Genomic DNA, 6,000 nt, shown 5'->3' on the forward strand with positions numbered 1-6,000 from the left:
AAACACAAAACAGCACACAAAGCTCAGAAATAAATATACCAAAATGCTAACAGTGATCACATCACAATTTTTTTTACTTATATGTAGTTTCCATTTTTCTGCAATAAAATTTTTTGTTTTCTATAAAAAGAAAAAATATTTAATAACCTCTTTTTAAATATCCTTCATCCTGAGATTTTGAACGTAAAAATGCTAAAAATAAAAGGTCGGCCTATATAAAAAGTTAATGCAAAGATGAAATCAAACCAAAAAGAAGGAAACATGTGAGCTTTAGGCACAAGAGGGGAGACCAAGAAAGCATCTCAGGATTATGGGGATTATACCAGACAAGGAAAAGGCGCTGTCAATAACATTTAGGGAAGAGTGGGGTGGTGCTAGAAGGCCCCTGGCACTCACTGGAAAGGAGAACGGGCTTGCAGGGCCAACTGATGTTCATACAGAAGCCATATGTATACAATACAAATAGGAAATACACATGGGTAAGCATTCAAAGCCAAGAGGATGGAGCCACTCACTGTTCAGGATATAAGTAAAGAGAATATGAATCCAGTCCTTAACGTATGGAGGTTTAAAAAAGTAAAAAGATATAATTGCCATGTGGGGCAGGGGCCCTTCTTCAAAGAAGGAGAAAGCTCACAGCATCCATTATCCTTGCTGCCCCTCCTTTTTGCCCTCATCAGCAAAAGGCAACACTGCAGACAGGGAGCAATGGACATTCTGATTCTGCTGGGCTGCCTACATGCCCCCGGAGGAGTTGGTGAACTTCTTATGCCTTCCCTTCTGTGGAGAGCAGAAGTCAGAAAGAGTGCCACCCAACTTCATCCCTCACAGAACCACCTGTTAGGCTATTGGAGGCGCTTTCCTAGCACTGGGAAGATGTAGCTCCCCTAACGAAAGGCAATAACCCCCAGTTAAAATTCACACATTGCAAATGATACTCCATGCCTCAGAAAGAAAAAAGAACACATGCACCATCAATGGAAAATAGGGTCCTCTTCTCTGGCGTTCCCCCTTCCAGGTGGGTAACAATCTCCCAAGATGACGGTCTTTCTCCCACAGTCCATCATCACTGAACATTATGGAGGGAAAGCAGTGGAGAGAGATCAGTGGCATGTGAGCATCGTGGAAGGAAAGGCAGTGAAAAGAAATCAAGAGAATTTGGATAAGCAAGAGTGAAGATCAGATATAAGTAGGGAAGCAAACCCACCCCAAAGAAAGTGAAAACGTGCACATACTCCTTCCCTTCCCTAGACAATGAGACTCCTCAGGCTCTGAATAGGGCCTGCCTCCTGAGAAGCTCTACTTCTCAGTCTCAGTTCCAAGGAAGTGTCTTCTTAGGTAATTGAAGCTGACAGATTTTGACATTTAGTTTCCCAGGGTGGCCTTGGAGATGTCCTGATGCTAATTTAGAATGACTCTTGGTTTGGAACACAAGCTGCAGAGCTGGGATCCTTATCCTTCCATCCTCCACCAGATGTGACAGGATAATTTATGCTAGGAATTCTGGAGGGCTGTCCAACTAGAGCGCTGGACTGGTGCCTAGGAGTTGGCTCCAGGCAGGCTCAAGCTTGAACTGAAATCATCAGGGCACCACCTGGGTGGTGGGGGTATCTCTGGGCTCTGTGAGGAAGCCAAATCATCAAACCCCTCTCCGCCAAAGGAGCGGCTGGCAGGTCCAGGCAGGGTGGACCACAGCCTGTGTAAAGAGACATATCAAGGCCAACACTGGGGGTTGAAGTTAGAACGTTCCAAGGATTTTCTCTAACCCATTGCTGAGGTGGGTGGAACATCATTCCCTCTGAGGGGCTCTTATGAACTACATGGAATTAGGTGGCCTTCTAAATGGTTGAGTAACTATACCCAAGGGTCTTGATTAATGAAATAATGAAAGACTGTCATTTGCCTTTTTTGGTCAACATTTTAATTGATGATTCTGATAAAGGCAGAGTAGGCAAGCTTGTAAAATCTGCAGATGTCATCAATCTGGAAAAAGTTGCTAGCATACTGCATGACAGTCCATTTAGACTTGCCTAGCAATCCTTCCTAACAAGGTTGGGTGAAATTAACAAGCTGAGTTCGTACCTGACAACTAACTGTAAGCACCTAAACATCTAGGTTGAGAAGAGCACGTGGGAAAAGGCAAGCCATGTCAAAAGCAGCTCATATGAGTAATATTAGGGGTTTCTGTTGAATCTGGGTTTACTATAAGTCAGAAGTGTGATGTAGTCTCTAAAACTTAGATTGCATCGACATGTGTAACATTTAAAATAAATAAAATATTGTGCTTTTTTTTGTTTTTGTTTTTTATATATTTTTGTATTTTTTATCTTTATTTTTTTCTCTATATTATCATTTTATTTCTTTTTCTGTTGTCTTGCTATTTCTTTTTCTAAATTGATGCAAATGTACTAAGAAATGATGATCATACATCTGTGATGATATTAAGAATTACTGATTGCATATGTAGAATGGAATGATTTCTAAATGTTGTATTAGTTAATTTTTTTAATTAATAAAATAAAATAAAAATACCACTGACCTTGACCCTGGTCAGACCACTTCTATAGTTTTTCTCTGAGACCTTCTTATGAAGAAGGTCAGTGATAGATGGGAGAAAGTGGCCAGAATAGGAGAGGCTCTAGAAATATTGTCAAGAGAGGAACAGTTGAAATAAATGCAAATGCTTTGCTAGGAATGGAAAACACTCAAGTGAGGCAAGAAAGTTGCCTTTAAACCCAATAAATGTGCAATGTGGCCAGGCCTCTTTGGTGTGGTCGAGAGGGTAGCACCAAGACCCGTTGGTAGAAATTATGGAATTGTTGCTCAAAAGTGGGCACAGACTGCATTTGAAAGTACTGAATTTTGTACCCCCAGAAAAATGTGAGCAGTGATGAAATGGCCACCTGCTAGAGATATCCTTTGCACTGGATCCCCTTTAATGTCCCCTCCAACTCTGGGACTAAAAATGCAGGGATATTTGATGGTGAAAGATAAGATCCCTGCAAATGACAAGAAGCTGTGGCTAAGTGTGAGTAGGCACCTGCTGGAATTCTGGTGATGGGTATATTACTGGGAGAGAATTCCCAGGTGATAAAAGGAGAGAGGAGACAGACTGGGTCAATCTCTTTTAAGCACCAGCCTCCAAAAAACAGAAATGTTTCACAGGGAAAAGTGGCAGAGCCGTCTGCCCAGGCTCCAGTAAGGCAAGCCCAGAATGAAGGAAGACCCTTGTCACTTGTCCCTTTCCAAGGTCCTAGTAGCAGTAGTGGCTTCTCTCACTCCCTGCTAGTGGTTCCTGTCAAAAAACTGCCCAAAAATGCTTTGCACTAGAGCACTGCCCTCTGCCCCATGTGGAAAGAGAAAAGTAGGAAAAAGACCTCCAACATGGTCAGAACAACAAGCAGCACCCCAGTAGCAAGTGATGGACAGCACTTGGAGAAATAGGTGCCCTCATGCACTTCTGGAGGGAATGTAAAGTGGTATAGTCACTGTGTAAAACAGTTTGGCAGTTCCTCAAAAAGTTGAACACAGAATGACCATATGAGCCTGCAATTCCATTCCTAGGTAAATACTCAAAGAATTGAAAGCAGGGACACAAAAAATACTTGTACACCAATGTTCATAGCAGTATTATTCACAATAGTCAAAAGGTGGAAACAACCCAAGCATCCATCAGATGAATAAACAAAATGGGATATATATGTACAATAGAATATAATTCAGCTGTCAGATGGAATGACATTCTAATACATGACACACTATGGATGAACCCTGAAGACATCAGTTGTGAGAAATAAACCAGACAAAAAAGGACAGAGTGTTATGTTTCCACTTATATGAAATACTTAGAGAACGCAAATTCATAGAGACAGAGAGTAGATTGCAGGTTATTAGGGGCTGAGGTAGGAGTAGGGAAGGTGGCGTTATTGCTTAATGGGTACAGAGTTTCTGTTTGGTGTGGTGGAAGTGTTTTGGTAATGGATAGTGGGGAGGGTAGCACAAAATTGCGAATATTATTAAAATCATTGAATTGTACACGTGAAAGTGGTTAAGATGGGAATTTTAGAGTTGTATATATGTTACCACAATTAAAAGCTACCAGAAAAAGATTTGATGTGGAGTCAGCTTGCCGCCATGTGATTTCATAATGTCATTCCCCCATCTGAGCTCCAGGTTCTCATCTGTACAGCGAGGGAAAGACTGGTGAGGAGTAAGATGGTGCCTTCTACCCTTTCATATTTTCTAAGAATTGTATGGATTTTCTGACTTTCGCTTCAGTGACTCCAATGTCACTGGACAAAAGAATGAGTGCAAGGCAGAGTGCCTGAGGTGTATTCAATTAATTTCCCACAAGGATGAGTGCAGAGTAGGGTGTCCCCAGAGGATTGCTTTAAGGACAGCTTTTGGAGTGGGGGCCAGGCATAGAGAAGACTCAATGGCTGATAAGCTCTGACCTTGCTCGTTTTCCCATCATATTCCTGGGAGTATTGCTAAAAGTGCAAGTCCCAGTAAAAGTTAAGGAACAAATGTTCTACTGCTTGGGGGTCACGTCTACCCAGGAAACTGACTCTCGACTTCTAAACTTTTCCATCCCTATCAGCTTCTTATCCTCTTCCTACTCCCTGGAGCCCACTACTACTTACAGGCCTGTGTGGCTATTTTTTGAGTCAACAAGCTGTTTATTAAGCTCTTCTATCCTGTCCTTGAAGCCCTTCTTCCTGCTTATTTCCCTGCTCAGCACACAAACCTCTCCTTCCCTTTGTGAAGCCCCCAGGACAGCAGAGCAGCCAGTCTTGGAGAGTTTTCATCATGGGTCCAGAGACTAAGCATAGACCATGCTGGAAATTAGAGGGGTGGGAGGTATAACTGGAGAAAATTATGGAAAAAGAGGATCCTTCCTTTACTTAGTAGCTAATTTAAAAAAATTATCTCAGATCTTTCTTTTCAATGGACTTTGCTGTTTTCTAAGGAAGAAGGGAGGAATCTGGTACATTGAGAGATATTTAGATGAATGGTTCTTAAACTTCTTCATCCTAAAACCTGCCTTTCCCTTTCAAGGTTTCCTACCCCACTGCTTTAGATTCTTAAAATTTCCCAACTCCCATACCCATCAGAGCCAAAAAGTGCACTGGAAATTATGGCCTGAGATTTTAAGAGATAGATGAATATTTCTGGTAGAATAATACTGAAGACTTGATTCTCTCCTCTCTCTCTCTCTTTCCCTCTCCCCTCTCAAGTTATTCTCACAAGGTAGGACTAAAGAAGGGGGAATATTGAATGTCAGTGTGAGGATGGGGATGAGTTTTTGGGGTGTGGTCTGAGTGCAGAGAACAGAGCTCAAGGCAGCCCGGGGCACAGGCTGGGGATGGGGCTAAGAGCTCCTTATATGCTTCCCAGCTCTCAGGTCCTGGGAACTTCCTGCCCCAGCTCAGGCCAAGTCTTGGAAGTCAACAAACACTGTGTTGGGCACTGGCCTGGTGTCTGTAAAAGCGGTTAGACATGGGAGCAGGCTACAGAGAACTGTTGCCTATAAAAGTCTTTCCCTATGTATTAAGACTTTCTTGAGTTGCTGCTATGTGTCTAACTCAGTGCTAGATATGGTAGGAATGAAATGATAGACTCCAGTTCTCCACCTCCAAGAAACTAACAATCTGATTGAGATCATTTTCAAGCATATAAGAAAGACATTCATCTGAGTGGGATGGATGAAGTTTGGTCTCATTTTGAGGCAGATGGAGGGACAAAAGGACAATGTTTTTTCTTTCCCATGCTGAGGCCTCTGTACCTGCTGGGGAGACAGCCCAGAGGAATGCTTTCCCTAGAGCGCCCCGTAAGCTCTGGGGGCTGTGGAGGTGTTACCAGTGTCCCCAATGACTGCCAAGGGTGGCCTCTGCTCTCACATGCTTTTGCCCTTGGGTCTCTACCCCTGTGTTTTTCCCAAGTATGTCCCTTCCTGGACTGTGAGGCTCCCTAGATGGCCCTTCCCCTGCCCCATTATCA

This window comes from Tamandua tetradactyla, chromosome 7 (genome assembly GCF_023851605.1).
Source record: "Tamandua tetradactyla isolate mTamTet1 chromosome 7, mTamTet1.pri, whole genome shotgun sequence".
NCBI lineage: Eukaryota > Metazoa > Chordata > Mammalia > Pilosa > Myrmecophagidae > Tamandua > Tamandua tetradactyla.